Source organism: Scomber japonicus, chromosome 13 (genome assembly GCF_027409825.1).
Source record: "Scomber japonicus isolate fScoJap1 chromosome 13, fScoJap1.pri, whole genome shotgun sequence".
In the NCBI taxonomy this organism is placed as follows: Eukaryota; Metazoa; Chordata; class Actinopteri; order Scombriformes; family Scombridae; genus Scomber; species Scomber japonicus.
The window spans coordinates 18,431,792-18,449,115 of record NC_070590.1 but is presented as its reverse complement, the minus strand read 5'-3'; the positions used below and the strand labels follow the sequence as shown (position 1 = coordinate 18,449,115).

Here is a 17,324-nt window from a genome sequence, read left to right as displayed (position 1 = left end):
GATAACAACTTTTATTCACTGGGTGAGAGCATTTTAAAGTGGTCTGAGCAGTCACACACAGAAATCCCAATAGAAAAGACATTAAAGACACTGAAATGGGCATCAAGACCCTTTGCAAGATTTTTACATCAAACTCAGATCATGATAGCAAATACTTACACATACGCACAAACACATGGAATGCATGGGAAAGTAAGTCTATAGCTATTCAGCAAGACCTTTATAGGGGAAAAGCAGTCATTTAAGACTGTAAGCTGAGCCTTTATGTTCCCCAAACTCTAAATCATTCACAAATCCATAAAGATATCCTCTTCATGTATATCCTCCTCACGCTAATACTAAATCAATCTTATCAGTCATAGACTGCATCTAATCATGAACAGATACACATGCTGTAACTATCTACAAAGTCATGCCAAGTCAGGGTCAAACTCTTTTTGCTAAAAATGGTTTGCTTTATTAACCTGCTTGCTCTGCCAGAGAGGTGGATGTGCCTCATCAGGTGGCACATTGATTGCAAGAAAGGCTCTCACAATACTTTAAAAGGCAATCTAAAGCTCACCTGACACTGTCTGAGCTATCCCACAGCAAGCCCCACCATCTGGTTCTTCAAAAAAGTCAAAACAAATACCAATAATTATTTGCAAATGGTATTTAACCCAAGTTTGACACACATACTTTCGCACACTACCATAAAATTTTTGGAAATACAGTCATAACTGCTCTGGCAAACTTTGGCCTTTCTAAACTCTCACGAGATAGATGCACATTTTACCGCTTGATGAGGTCTACAAATATTTACATTATGTTCAAAATGAGAGCAACTGTTTATGCATATCCCTCTTGTATTTATATGGTAAGATTTATTGAGCATATAACTCTTCAAAACATCCTGCAATGAGCAGAACCATTCAGCCCTGACATAACTCATTCATCACAGTTTGAGACCAGAGAGATACTGCTTTATAACAATCTCCTGCACTGATCACAACAGTAATACTTAAACTCTCTGGAATGTGAATGAGTTCTGCTCCTATTAGCAAATATTTTAAACAAAATATCAAAACTATAAATGTGTGATTCAGGCAAGGAGCCAGTAGCAGACAGGAGGTTAGCTGTCAGTGGAGGGTGTTGGCCCTTGCTGGCCAGCCATATTCACCCAGACAATCACTCCCACAGTGCATGTATAATCTGGACAGTTAACTTTAGGAATGTCTTCCACCTCTAGAGAGAAAGCCAGCCTGCTGCCGGCTACAGTATTTGCACATACACTGAATTGAGGCATTCATATTCACATATACAAAAAAACTAAACTGATTTCCCCCTTTGTAACACAAGTAACACAAATTATTATTCAAATGATGTGACTTTAATTCTATTAGGCAAATGTTATTTATTTTAGATTTCCAAGGCTCCTGAAATACTGTGTACACAAAACATAATTTTTTAAAAAGAATTTCACATCTAATGAATACTCATCCACCCCACCAGACTTCCTACTGACCCTGACCTCCTGCAGTAGTTTACGAGGCCTCTGAGGAGGAGAGATTAATAATGTCTATAGCTCCACTGGGACAAGTAGAGGGACACTGATACTGGCCCCTGTGGCATGGCTGCTGACCTCTACATCTGGTCCAGACGACTGCTCTGGACAGTTGCTGCACTCCTACACAAAGAAAGAAGCAGAACTAAGACTGAGGACTGTCTGCATTGTGTACACACCCTTCTTTTGTTTTGTTTGCGGGTGTTTGTGTCTATGAGACTAAGCAAAAGTGAAACCGAGGAAAGTTGAAGGGAGAAGTCTGGGAGACAATTAGGGGTGTGATGATGAAAAAAAGCCCTTCTACTGTTGAGAAAGAAACTCAGAGTGAGAGCTTGTGTCTTTGGAGACCCCGCTCTGACGAAACAAACCCACATAATGCAGTCATTGAGAACACAAGGGAAAAACAGAAGAAGAACAAAGCAGACAGATGGAAAGAGTGGATCCAAGACAAAACTGAAAAAAGTTACATTTTGAGGAGTGATTATAGTTTGCTTTGGCTTGCCGGTCTTATTGTCTTAAGGGACCACTGAACTGTGTAGGAGAAACTTGTGATTGAAATATAAAGTCAGAAAGGGTGTGGATGTCCAAAATGTGTATGAGTGCGTACACTATTTGTTTCTTTTTATGTCATCTCTTTCCCTCATTGTTTCAGTTGAGTGTCAGTGAAAGGTTATATTGATGAACCGATCGCACGGCTGCAATCTGTCACTGTTAATGAGCGGTCGGCCAATGACATCATCTCCCCTTTGACATGCACTGTAATACACTAGTGTTTACCCTGGAAAACACAGGCTGAGGAGCAATGGGGAGAGCAAAGGCTAAAATATAGCTCATGCTGACAGGATACTGGCTTTAACAGATGGCCAGTTGAGTAAAAGGCAACCCCTTTATTCATCCACCCTAGTGGCTCTCTTTAAAACATTCTAGTAATTATGATAAACTCTGTTTCTAGTAGTTCTTGTGAACTAAATATCTTTTTAAACTAATCTAAAATTCAAAGTGTTCATACAATATGTCAAATACAGCAAACAACTACTTTCCCTGGTTGCTTGATTCCATGTCTGTGTCTTTGCACGCCTGAAGAACATGTGTGCAGTGCACATGAGCAGTGACATCATCTCTGTGCGACCACATTGACAGGCAGGGCAGACCCGGAGGGCTCCATGCAGTCTCAGCCACATTATATCTGGCATTGCACCCCCATAATCTGCCTTTGCTTTGCACAAGCCTCAAAGCCTCAAATACATGGGCCTCCACTCTTAAGTGCTGTTACCATATAATAGAAACTATAGGATATGACTGTTTGAAGCAGTACAGTATGTGTATGAGGATGTGTGTGAGTATGTTTATCTCAGTTGTGAGGAATAGCTTTTCCTCATGCAGTGCCAATTCCAAACAGGCCTCTATATCTCCATATCCCTCCTATGTCTGCCCCTCCTCCATCCCTCCTTCCGTCCCCTCTAATGGATTTTGCAGATCTAGTTGGGCACGCCATCGCTACCCGTGGCCAAGCTAAACAGGACTCCGAGTCACGAAGTTCCAAGTAAAAAATGGCCACTCCATATTGCCTCTAGCTCAACCTGTGCTTTGATGGAACAGCACAGGGACATACAGGTTGCATCCTGTGTGTGGATAAGAGGTCTGGAAGACACTTCCATCAACTGCAACTGCTACTGTGTCAACCAGAACAAACATTGGTTAGTCTCTGTGATTGACAGTAAGGTCAGACAGGGGAAATAATAAATGGAATGAAGATAAATACTAGATGCAACGTTGATGTTGCGTACTTAAAACACCAGAAAGTCATCTTTATGGGGGTCTTCACATCTTACAATAGTTTTCATGCAACCCATGTCATCAACTTTGTGGTGTTAAGATACTGCATTGTTGAAGTTTTGAGGTGACAGTTCTCAGCAAATGTAGAATTATAGGGTGGCTGGAGCAACACCAAATCTTTAAATGACTGAGAATGAAAGGTTAGGCCAGGTTGTGGTGAAACTGGCTGCAGTAGTCTGCGTTGGAAAAAAAGCCGAGTGAGAAGAGAGAGGGAGAGCTCAGAGTCTGGCGTGATGGGGGGATAGAGGACGGAGGAATGCTTTGCATCTCAGTTTTCATGTCGTTTGGTTTGTGTGTGTGTTTAGGGGGACGACAACTATGACCTCTGTCTCCTTTTATGTTCCCTTTCCTCGGATCTCTGAACATAGACGTCCCATTTCCAACCCCAGCTGTCACTAGCACATGTGAGCATATGTGTGTGTATATTTGAGTCGCCATCTATGCACATATATAGACGTCCACAGATCCCCTTTGGATTTTTTCACATATGTAAAAGTCCATACTGAAAGAGGATATCAGTCTCAATTTGTTCCATAAGCTACTCAATTAAAAAGGAATCGACCCCAATCCAGTGATTCTAAAATATCACAGTACTGGCCTCTCAGACAGCCAAATGACCACAGTCTGGCAAGTTACACTGAAATATACATGCACATGCTGTACTAAAGCACAATCAATATTAATACTACTACACACTAAGAGAGTTCATGACTGTGTCACACAACTGGGTTACCTCACCCGAGGGAAGACTACAGCCGTAAAAGCTCTCACAACCTGTGAAATTGAACCTACAACACTGGTTGAATCTATGTTTGAATAAGTTATGATGAAGTGAGAGCCAGTTCCTTGGCTACTCTTCTCTGTTGCTCAGTTGGGTTGATCTGATATAGCCTGACAACTAATCCAGCCACAAATAAATATTGTAATTGAAAAGAATTTCATCCAGTTTATCTATTATCATGTGTCTTTTAATACATTGGTTTTTTTTCAGATCTGATAATTACTTATTTTTTTCTTGTTTTATATCAGTGCTTACAAACTCTGGCACTGAACTGTAGATAGGGACCAAGCTGTAACATTTTTCCCAGTTTACCTCAACTCTGAGAAGGCCCTTGTTTTTAATCCTGTCCATGAAATGTCGCTCTGGAGTTTTATTTTATTACTTATTTCCTACATAAATGTCGATGTCAGTGACATCAGTGAGGCTGCACAGGGTGAGGGGGGGGAGGCACGTCATCGCAAAGAATAGTCAGTTCACAGTAAGAGCAAGCGTCTGTGCCAGAACTGCAACTCAGAGATTGAGGATCAAGTCAGCACTTTGTTTGCAGCTTTTGTTCTAATCTGTAAAAAAGAATTACATAGAAGACACTCGCCGAATTCTATGATCATGGAATTTTTGCTCCAATCCAAAAGGTATTTGGAGAGTGAGATACATTTTTCAGTTTGGCTCCACACTCTCATTTGGATGTGAAATGGTGCAATGAAAATTAGGTATAAGTTCTGACTTGTTTTTTAAAAGTTTTGTTTTACTTTCCGCCATAAATGACAAACTGGTTGTGCATTCTGTCCTCAACTCTGGTTCAGTGCAATTTATTATTTAACAAAAGAGATATTTTTAGCAATTTGCATCTAATCTCTTAGTATGCAAGAAAATCATAAACAGAAAAAGTGAAAAGAATCTAACTCTCAGGTGTTTAAGTTATAAACCTATGTACTATATCTGAGGAATCTGTTCTGTGGCACTATTAAGGTCTCAAATTAGTCTCAATTCACCACAGTGCTGAAGCAGAACTTTAAGATATGTACAGTATGTTGCTCTTTAACTTTTCTTCTCTCCTCTAACATTCTTTCTCAACTCCATGGGGATATTAGCTAGGAGACAAACAAATGCTGAATATCTCTGTTGTTGCAGCAGCACCAGCAGCGTGACAATTCAAAGTTGGTGTGATGACTCAAGATTTGTTTATGTACTCAAACAAAGGCTGGCAGGCTGGAATACAGTAACACACACGCTTACAAACTGCTACCAGGTCCCTCTGTGACTGACCTAGATTCTACTGCCTGACAAGACAGATAGAGAAAAAGTGATACAGTGAGAGAGATGAAGTGGAACTAGGGATGGAGATGAAAAGTTTCACCCAAAAAACTTTGATTGTGACAAAGTAAGTAGGGTTGCCAACTCCATGAAAATTAAATAAGGGACACCTAGTTGGCAGGGCCGGCCGACCCGATTGCGTTCACCCGGCTTGGTGAAATTTTTTGCCATTTTGTGTGTGTGTGAAACGATTTTTTAATTATTTGACTCAAACCTGAATTTAATTCGATGCATGTTTTTGAGTGATACGAATACATGGAAAACAAATTATTATTCAACAATTTATTTTTAGTGCAAAATAACAAATCTTTTTAACAGAAATCTGTCCTGCTTAACTTAACAGAATAAAATAAATCTCTTTCTTTAGCAGAACTGTCCAGCTTAACTGAAAACAGTATTTACAGAAAACAATAGAAAGCAGAAAATTCCTGTAATAGTGCACATTTAGTGCAATAAGAAAAGTGCAAGCAGAAAGTCTGTGGAAAAGTTGTAAATATAAACACTTTTTGCCTCAAAGTCTTGTCTTCTGTTATATTCTTGCAAGCACCAGTATGCTGTCAGCTCATTGGTCACAGAGCAGGAGAGGGCTGACAATAAGATTAATATAAATTTACATATAAAACTCCCTGTCATTCATTTATTCCATTGACATTTTACAGACTATTTTGATTCTCACGGAAATATGGGACAAAGTGCTCAATACAGGACGCGTAGTTTTGTTTCTGAAAATGGGACGATCCCGTTTTTCAAGGGGCGGTTGGCAACCCTAGCAGTAAGACAAATAAGTAAAACCCCGGCTGAGTGAGCGCTGACACACACACACACAGACACACACACACACACATACATGTATACAGAACCACATGCACACACATAAATAACATACCCTTTGACCTATCAGTGAAGTGGCAGAGCAAGTGGAAAGACAGCAAGAGGTGATTCACTCACCTCTTAACCTGCAAGGTCATGCTGCAAAGTGAATGTGCTGTGAGTTTTGTGTTTGCTATGTGTGTGTGCACCTCTGTGTATTTAAAAGAAAGCCGGATAGTTAAGGAGAAAAAGGGGAGAAATTCAAAGCACACAAGGAAAACAAAGAGCGAAATGAAGAAACAAAACTAAAGGTAGAAGAGTATCTGAGCCAAAAAAACAAAAAAAGACGGTGTGGGGAGATGGCCCTGAAGGTGAGATTGCAGCTGCCATCTACAATCACTCAGCACCCCTCCCCATCTGAGCATGTTTAATATCCCACACGGGCAAGTTGACGAACTGAACCATGTCCGTGACTCTCTGTCAAACATTACTACCAAGCTAGTGAAACTGGGATAAATACCCTTATAACTTTTTGAGATCAATCTGTGAAATAACACCATTTCAGTCATCTGTAGTGGGAAGCAGAACACTGACTGGAAGCAATTAAACATCAGGAAATATTCTTATCTGTGTTGAATGTGGGAGGCACTAACATGTACAAACAGGCACTTAATGACTCCATTTGGCTTCACATTGTGCTGCAACGTGCAGTATGCATCGCACACACATGGATATGCTTATCTATTGGCTAGTTTTTTCAGAACTTTGTTAATAGTGGTATTATTAGACAATGTGCATGTGTGAGTGTGTGCTGTGGTGTATGCCTAACTACTAAATGCAATAATCACATTCCACCCTAGAGTTGATTATACTGCAATTAAGATTTCAATTGCAATATTTACCAAATCACTTGTTTGATTTCTGTGGTTGATTACAGTATGTAGCACTGACACCAACACACACTTGCAAGAACAGTGTATTGACTTACATTATACCCAGGAGGGCTATCTTAACCTCAAATGCCTAACCCCAACCTTTACCCCTAGCCTTAACCGAGTCATAATTCTCAACCGAAAAACTTCTAAATCAATGTTAAACTTCGTGGGGACTGATTTTTTTTTTTTGTATATGGGAATGAGTCCCCACAAGTGACAGTATAAACAGACCTTTTGTCCCCACAGTGTGATGACTACACAACACACTCAAACTCAGCATCTATATCAGAAGAATCACAGCATTCATTAAGGATCTAACAGAGGAAAAGTTCAAAGACAAAACACTCAGCTGATAGCCAAAACACAGGCAGGGGAAGGGAAACCAAAGATCTATCTTGTAACTTAAAAACACACCACACACACACACACACACACACACACACACACACACACGCACACACACACACACACACGGGCAAACGCACATTTTAAATCACTTTGTACATTCCACCCAATGAAATAATTAGCAACGTGGCCTTAGAGCCAACAGAGTACAAGGTCGTACCAGGTCATGTTATTGTTTCAGAAAACAGATAAATATTAATCAAAGTGACAAAAGGTTTTGCTGATGACTTTTCCAGCAAAAGGGTCAGTACAGTATCTTCCTAAAATAAGCAATAAGGCTCTTATTTCACTAGGACAGACTGGGATTTGGATTATTTTCCTCAGGCCGATAGATCTGGTAAAGTATGAAAATCTGTGATTACTCATCTCTCACTCACAGTATGAAGAAGTGCTTTGGCTTATTAGTTATTAAAATCTAAATCTATTCCCTGGTTAGTGGCGTGGCGACAGCTGTTCAGCAAGGGAATGCCTTTGTATCGTGTTACGCTGTTATATTTCTTGTGGTAAGCCTGGGAATTAAGTTTGTCTGTCTTTGTTTTAATTTGCTCCACAGTGTTAAACAGCCGTCAGGACTGATCGGTTAATAATGATGAAATGAGAAATCCTGATAAAAAGCCAGACATGTGACGGATGAGTATGAATTGATCAGTGGTGCCTTGATTCTCTGATAGAAATAGCAATTGCAAACAGTACAGACTTACATCTTTGATATTCCTAAAGGATACTCCTTTCAATTCCCAAGATATCAAAGATATCAAGGAATAAAAAAGAACATTTCTAGGCAACTTCCCTCCACTGCCACACCACCCACACATATCCAGTCTCTGAATCCCTTAACTTGCATAACACGTTGCACCACCTGAGCAGCGATGCCCTACATGCAGCTCTCAGCTCACTGCGAGTGTTTGAAGTTACCAGAAGCTCAGATCATCTCACTTACTTAATTAAAAACACATGAGATACTACACAGACAGGCCCTCTCTTCCTCTCTCCACTCAGTCAGCTTGCCTCACAGGTTAGACACTTCTCATCCATCAAGCCCCCAGATGGGCAGCAGTTACCACCTTTCATTCATCTTTGCTCAAAGCCATTCCCACATTTATCTCTTCATTTTACTGATGAAATTATTACATCACCTCATTCAGACACGTGTGTATATATTCTACAGATGCTCGCAACAGTCATCCCCTCAAGCACAAATGTCAAACTCCTGCTGGCCCTTGTGTGTCAAATTTGAAGATTTGCTGTATTTTATAGTTTTGGACAGTCGGTCGCACGAAAAAAGGATCTGGGAAATTACAAGGAGCATTTTTCAATAGTTTTTGGCATTTTATTGGATGAACGATTAATCATTTAATTAAAAAAAAAAAAGGAATTTGAGATATTAATCATTAGTTGTAGCTCCACTGAAATATCTCTTTTAACCACACATGTATATCTTAAGGCCACATACTTGCTTGCATGCCCATGTTCATGCACAGAAACAGAGACACTTCTTCCATCCATCTTCTGCAATAACAAAACTTTGGCACTCTGGAGCCAGTGTCACAGGTCCAACCCACGGCAGCGGAGTGCAGGACGGGGAAACTCGAGACAACACCAGGCTTTAGAGGACTTCCATCTGTAGTTTCCTCCAGGAATATAACAACCGATTCCCAGCAGTCATTATCCCAGATCCTAAACACGAGCCAGCTAAAAGCTACACTGGCCAGTTTGGATCAACCTTTGTTGTCAAATTTGAAAATTGCACTGTAGCACGTTGTGACATTTGAAACTTTGTATTCTTAAAGGGCAACTGAGCTAGTCCAAAATCATTCCTCCTAAAGCTTTGTGGACCTACTGCACCTACTGTCCTGCAGCGGAAATATATTTAATAATTTGGCCAGTACCTGTAGTCTCTCCCATTCAGCTGACCTGTTTGAGCCCTACTTTCTGGACAAAGACCATGAATAACGTTGAAGGCAGTTGCTTCAGAACTGGGCCTCAGAACAAACAAAACTGGAATTGCGCCGTCTCAAAGCTCCAGCTAGTCAATCACTCTACGTCTGACAGGAGAGTCCAGTCATTTCCTTTGATTGCCTGACTCAGTCATACATTAATATCTTCTCCAGAGCAGCAGATAGATGGGTCTTCGTACTGCATAGAGGAAGAAAGTTGGGGTCTGTATTTCCTCGGGGGGGGGGGGGGGGGCTGTTGAAAGTACAATGCTGGCACCTTTTTACTCTAGAGCATAGAAGGCGTCTGACCTCAATAAAACTAAGCGTAGAGAAAAGAATGACTGTGGGAGATTATGTATCAGGATTTGATATATGGTGTTAGACTTTATTTAAAATACAACTGTTTTTGACAACATTTCAAAAAAGGTTCCACCTCCAGTGCTTCAACCTGCAAAGTATTAGTAAGTAGAACCTGTACCTCATTTCTTCCAAATTGTAGCAAGAAGAATGAGGAGTTAACATTGTGGTAACTGCTTAGAAACTGGGAATTCATTTTCTTTGGGTGGCCAGCTAAAATAAAATGATGAAATTTCCATTACATTTCAAACATTTCCACCAGTGCCCCAATATACTGAAAGCTCTGCTACATAGATTTAAACCAGTGCGGTGCAATTCCATTTTAATTCCACTGTGATACCACTTTCTCTACATGTAAGCACCCAGAAACAAAACTCAAATTGTACAATGGTGTAATTGAATTTTACGATTATAATCACAGCAAGACTTAGTGATAGCTGCCATGGCAACCAAGAGGCACCCAGGGGGTTACAGTTAATGAAATGTGGAACAATAAGAAAAGGGGATCCCTTATCAATGGGAATCTCTTTTTCTGACTCTACTACTAAAGCTATTAATAACTGCCTTCCTGTGGATGGATGATGCATAAAGAGGCAACTTTCCAGGAAATCAAAGCTACTCCCTCACATATTACTGCAGCTTAACACTGGCTACGATTCACATTCTGCATGATCAACTGAAATTACATATCATCTAAATATTGAGTCTTTTGGTTTATGTTATGTCTAAGGCGGGTAAATAAAAACACCAACACAGACCCCAGGCATCGTCAGTGTGCAGTGAGTGAAAGATGGGGAGTAAATATTTCCACTAGCTACTTGTGGAGCCCGGGAAGAGGAAAACAATCTTATTTATATTACCTCAATTTTTTTTGGCTGTCATCTGCTTCCCATTCAACACTATGGTCAGTGTGTATGTGTGTGTTCTTATTTTGTCCCTCCTGTTTTTAAGGAGCTAATTTAGCATTTTATAGGATTTGGTGTTAAGAGTAAGGGTTTGGTTTTGGGCTGGGATACAGTTAGGTACATAAATGAGTGTATGTTGTGTGCATCCTTGTGTGTGAGAGAGAGAGAGAGAAAGAGAGAAGCAGAAAGAGGGAGAAGGAGTCTCTGAGTCATTTGTACTCACTGACTTCCCAAGCCCAAAAACAAAACCCAGGAAGAAACAGGTCTGGAATACAATTAGACAGACTTTTGTTTGAGTTGCAACATTTGGGTGGGAGGATGCTCTGTTTTGTTTTGGGTTTTTTTTTCCATCATTCTCTTTGTCTGTTAGCAGCGCTCTATGATTTCGGTTGATAAGCTGAAGCAGATTACAGCACTACACAAAAGCTTTCACTCTCTTTAGTTTTCTATGCAATATTTTACATTCAGTAACTATGTATTTCATATCTTTAACCATTAACCATTCGGTGAGAAAGCAGTTACAGTGATTTTTGTTTCTTCCTTTGTGGGTTTTATGAAACCCACAAAGAGGACAGCGGTGCACACAGTACAAGCAGGATTACAATGACAATGTGGGTGGCGAATGATTACTCTGTGTATCTCCAGCATTTAAAGTAAACTCTCCAGATTGCTCAAAATTTGCAAAGAAATAAAAGCCTCAAGTTGTACTTTCCCGAATGTGATCCCATTAAATAAAAACAAAATTCCATAAAAACTGTGGTTGAAATATATTTCATATTGAAAACTGCAAAATTGATGGAAGTTTAAAGTGTGGATTTGACTGCATGCCAGAGTGGACCCTGCTTCACATGTAAGATTTCAAGATTCAACAAGCAGAAGCCAAGTCATGATGCCTCCAACAGGTACCCCAAATAATCTGATATGATACAATAAAAGGGGATGGGGGGTGGAGGATGATGGGTGCCATCCAGTCACCTGCCCCTAAAATTGCATTTTAATGCCTTTCAGCAGATTCCGATGTCTATGAAGTGGATGTATTTTGAGCACAAGAGAAATAAGCCCCTGACCCTGGCAGAGTCAGTATCCTCTACACTTTCAGCTGCACAAACCACATGAAATGATGTTTATGCATGCTATGATCCTTTCCCATATGTCCTATTGCATTACATGTAGGGGGCAGGCAGGAGAAACAGCCGTAAAAACACTAGAGTCCTTATACACACAAACTTTAAAAACTCAGGATGAAAGCCAATTCATCATCATCACTGCAGGACACTGAAATACAATTTACTGAGCTTTGAGAATTTTAGATAATATTCAAATTTGCGCCTTGTTTATAAAATTGTAAATGGTTTGGCTCTTCCTGCATTATGTGATTTTGTGTTTTCATTCAGTGAAGTGCATAAAATCCTCAAGATTATCCTCTATAAGAGATTGTACTGTACCATTTGGTTGAACTGCATTCAGGCAGTCAGCATTCTCTGTGAAAGCCACAACTCAGTGGAACACCCTACCTGACAACATGAGAGCTGCAGCTCCATCAGTACTTTAAAATCAGATTTAAAAGTCTTCTATAAGCTACTCAGCCCTGTAACCTCTGACTCTACCTTTATCTCGTGGTATTCTCATGAATGCAATTAGTCTTGCTTTCAATTTGACAAGTATGCCATTTCTAGTTAACAGTGGTATGTGTGTCATGCTTTTGTGTGAAACATGTTCTAGAACTAGATTTTTTTTTTGCTTTATACTGGTTGTTATTGTGCCGTTTTATGTTTCAATTGCAACCTGCCACAGGGACTGCAGATAAAAATGAGCAATAAGCTAACTCCAGTTTTAACAATGATTTCATGAATTAATCCTGACTCCCTAGGAATGTATTAACTGTGAAAAGTATCCTGAGTTTGTTACAGTCATCATGTAAAGTAGAACCTGTTTCTCTAAGCAGCTGATGCAACTAATCCTAAATTATTTGTACAAACATAGGCTCGACTTGGTCATAGCCGCACCAAAAGATATCCATATGGTTCCTGTTAGAATATGTCTTGCTGCACACCCGATCACTCTGCAAAAAACCAAACCCTTACTGCTTGTAGGCAGACCAGAGGCTGAAGCTGAGGCCAGTATACTGCTGAGCTGGAGCACACAGGACCATGTAAGTGGATAGTGTAAAAATGCAAAGATCTGTATCCCTCCTGACAGCAGAAAACAGGAGCTGTGGATGCCAGTGGCCACTAGATATGACTAGAATAACAGTTGTGGTTAGGTGCTTATACGTGCCCCTGGGTTCCCATATTTAGCTTTTGGTCATGTATACAGAAAAAATGGCTGCTATAAATACACGTCATGTTCGAAAGAAAATATAATTGGGTCAAAATCTATTTGCTGCAAAGCAAAACTGTCCTCTTGGACTCTTGATTTCAGTATGTTTAAGGTATAATGCTGTCTCTATATTCTATTTGGATAGTCCCTCTGCGATCTGTAATAACCATACAGAAAAGAGGAAACCTACACCACCATCAGCAAAGCAGGCCCTGTTTATGATCTAAGTGCCTTGCTCAAAGGTATACCAGCACTGTCTGCTCTCCCCACCAGCCACATCTTTTAGTATTCCTACTTTACTGCACTGTCACACTAATACCGGTCTCTTCAGGAAATATTCCAAAGTATGCTGGCCCACTTTGTGCACTTCATGGTGTTTCCCATTAAGTGGTTCTGTCCTCCCTCCAACACAAAGTGTATTAGCTCTAAGTTGGCAGTTGACTTACCGTTATTAAATAGTTCCATAGCGCATAAAAAACTCTAATTCTGGCCTATTAGACTATATCCTTCATATGGATCCTTTTCATGTGTAGTATATATTTTAAAAAGGGGGTCTCCACTCATTTCTTTTCCAATCCTGTCCATTTAACTGGCTTGGCTGTGAATGGTGATCAATAATCAATATGCTGCACCACCATGATCCACTGATCTTGTTATACTATTGTAGTGCGTCTCTGATCTTCCCCACATCACAGTAGCCAGACGGAGCAACCAGCTCATGCATGCAAGGTGCAGATGCTGGGTGCACCCCTCTATACGGAGCCTCAGAAGCGTCCACCCAACGAGAGCTTTTTTCCGCACCTTTTTCCCTACTGATCACACGTATCAATGAGTGTGAACACACAGAGGATGAGAATAAAGGAACGGTCACTTACATTCATCTGACTCTCTCCGCAGCTCTGGATGTGCGCTTTGGATATCCTCTCCAAAACCTGATTCGTAGGCCTATGCAAACGGGTTTCCAATTCGCCCCCCCAAAAAAAATACAGACAATCCACCGGGACAAAATCTTGAATGGAGCCGTGTTGGCCAACTGGACTGGGTTTTTTGTTTTTACATAATATCCACAAAATGACAGTTGAGCCAATTCCACAGATAGTCTAATCCACTGGACCGGTAGCTTGGGTTACTCATCCAGTGAAGAATATTCTTGTGTCTCCGATGCCTCGTCAGGTGAGCGCGTTAAGATCAGCTGGCTACGGTTTATGCTGCAGAAAGGAGCCGTCTGTAGCCCTGCAGTGCTCTACCCGGTCTATCGTTAATCTTAAACGTTTCTCTCCCTCTCGCTCTCTCTCCCTCTCTTTCTCAGCATCCAGTCACTCAGACACAGTGTGTGTGTATGTGTGTGTGTGTGTGTGTGTGCGTGCGCGCAGACAGAGCCGAGTTGGGGCACCGTGCACCTCACCGACTGAAAGCCGACTCCTCCGCCACTAGGCCCAGCCCCCCTTACTCTTCGCCATACCCTCCTCCTCCTCCTCCCTTCAACTGACTTGGGTTGATAATTTATTCGGGTAGCACACAAAAGGGGGGACGAAATAGAGGAATACAGTAGGGAGAGAGAGGAGATTGGAGAGCAGACTTTGGTGCCCCCAAGCTCCGTTCAGTGGAAGTAGTCAGTGAGACAAAGGAGCGCACCATGCACCATCAAAGAGCAGTTTAGTTCAACATGGCAATTTAGCTCAACATGGCACATAATGCATGAAAATGACTCACTTAAAGCATTAAAAAGCGTTTTTATTTTGTGAATACGGGAAGACTTAGAATTAAGATATAACTGACACCATGCTAATATCACAGAATCTCTACAAACATTGAAGAAATGTTGTATTTTGTTTTCAATATTTTATATTTACTAAAGAATGGCAAGAATAGGATTTTTTTTAATGGGTGTGTGGCTTATATCACTGTAAATGAAAATATGTTTTGTCTGATTTGTATGCAATTTTGAAACCTTAGTTATTGTAATTGGTACCATAAATAAAGCACATGGCTTAATGTTGCATGATTTTATGTGTATGTAAATGACCATAATCATAGTCAACTGCACATTTTACAACATAGTCCTATCATTTGAGCAGTCCTACCTGAAGGAGGATTTAATATTGTGACATGTTAAATAGGCAAAGACAGGCCAATTAAAAATGTGTGATATTAGTGAAAGCCTATGATTAACTGTGCATTTCATTAAAGGTGTCACATTTCAGTAAGGTTTTTAGATATCAGGATGTAAATACTCAGGACCTGAGAGGGGAATAGCAACAGAGGAGGCTGTGCAGAGGTTCAGACGCAGACACACCCACACCCTGTGGACTGCTAGCATCAGCAAGATGGGAGTCGTTCATCACCCCAGATTTTAGGTCAAGCCTCCACCTGCATCACTAAAGCAGAGCGAGTGGGAGGAGAGAAGGGAGAGATGGTGTGGATGTGGGAGGTGTGAACATGGGGAGGGGTGTGTTAAGGTGGAGTGGAGGGTGATGGAGCCATTGGACAGCAATCAATTCATCCCCTCTTGCTTTGGGAGTATGTGTGCCCTTTGAGTGTGTATGTAGCAGTCAGCGGGGAGAAATGGTACATTTACACTTTTAGTGGTAAGTGTGTACATTTACCACATTGACTGTGACCTGATGACCATACACCATGATTTAACTCTACAGAGACCCATTTAACATCACACACCATTAACAAAAAACAAACTGTTTACCATAATTGTGAAAGTAGGCAATTGAGGATTGAACCCTCAGTCATGTGCAACATCTGGAACTGAACCAGTAAGATAAAGATCAGTTTGAAGGGCTGTTAGACATGCTGTTCCCCTAAAATTAAATGTGCCAACAGGAACTAATAATATTTATTCTCTTAGTGTAATTGAGTAGATTTTTTTGTGTAGTCTGTATACTAGCCTACTTTCCTACAATGGCAATTCCTTTAATTACAGAGTACAACACATTCTTGGTCTCCTATATAAGCATCATAAATTTAGCAACAGTGGAGACATTCACAGTGACAGTCACAGCAGAGAATAGTAATCTGACTTGAATTTGTTTGGCAGAGAAAATTCCACTTTTTCCACTTTAAAAAAAGTCTACTGTTAGTACATTTTCATCCTCTGAGCTATTTAAAGCCATAAAGACATTCTTTTCTGAAAAACCAGTAATTTAAACTGACTTCATTTTCTGAATTGTAAAATATTTGTACAAGTTTTTCCCTTTCCAACAACATAATTCTAACCAACATTCAGCATCATATTTATCATGATTCTGGTCTTTATTTTATCATAGTGTAAGTGTAACATAACTCTCAGGATGATGACATCTGTTAGATAAGATTGCCATTTTATCCAATATCCATCCAACTTTTTTTCACCCTTTGGTTCTCGCCTCCTGACTGAACCTGGGCCCCAGATACGCTTGTAATTTCTCAGAAAACATACCACAGAGTTAACATGAAAGATGCAATTTATAGCAGGGAAAGAAAAGGATGAGGTGATGCCTTGCTGCTGTTGGATGTGAATTATGATTGCCTGTACATGCCTTTGAAAATATTTGCTGCATGTGAAAAAGGCTGTTTGGAGGCAAGACCTGACAGTTTAAAGGGTGTTTTTTTAAAACGCTGATATCAATGTAATTGAAAATGACTTGGAAATTAAAAGAGTATCTTTGTCTCAGCAGTAACCAGCAATAAAATGGATGAATGATAGATAAACAAACAAATAAATAAAATTCTTTCTGGTGAAAACTTGTCCCCAGAGTCCCTTTAGGAATTCACATCTCACATTTCCTCTCTGTCCTTGTCCTTAGAGAGTCTGTATTTGTCTGTGTGCGTGTGTGTGTGTGTGTGTGTGTGTGTGCGCGCGCGTGTTAGTGTGTGTGTGAGTGTGTGTATTCATGCAAAAGTATTTGCCTGTGTTTCTGTGTGCGACTGCATCGATATTGTTGTGTGAACACTTGCCACAGAGTTGCAATTACACAGTTTTAATCAGGAGCAGATGGCTGAGGAGCGACACTTTTAGTGGGGCTCCCCACGATGGAGGAGATGGACTGCAAGATTTATATCACTGCCGCACACATTCATAAATGTAAATTCTTACTTTGCCTCTAACGTCAAGCACAAGCACACATATACACACAATGTACATATACATACATCATGAACATGGAGCACAGTCACAGGATTTATTTGGCT

General features: G+C 40.4%; 1 protein-coding gene across 1 annotated transcript in view; it reads right to left on the bottom strand.

Annotated features, from left to right (window-relative positions):
* dchs1b (dachsous cadherin-related 1b) overlaps positions 1-14,181 on the bottom strand; it is an 80,816-nt gene extending 66,635 nt beyond the window's left edge. Inside the window, exon 1 of the mRNA XM_053331371.1 lies at positions 14,018-14,181. The gene's annotated coding sequence lies outside the window, so the exon portion shown is untranslated. The remainder of the gene's footprint in view (positions 1-14,017) is intronic.
* Between the last annotated feature and the right edge of the window lie 3,143 nt (positions 14,182-17,324).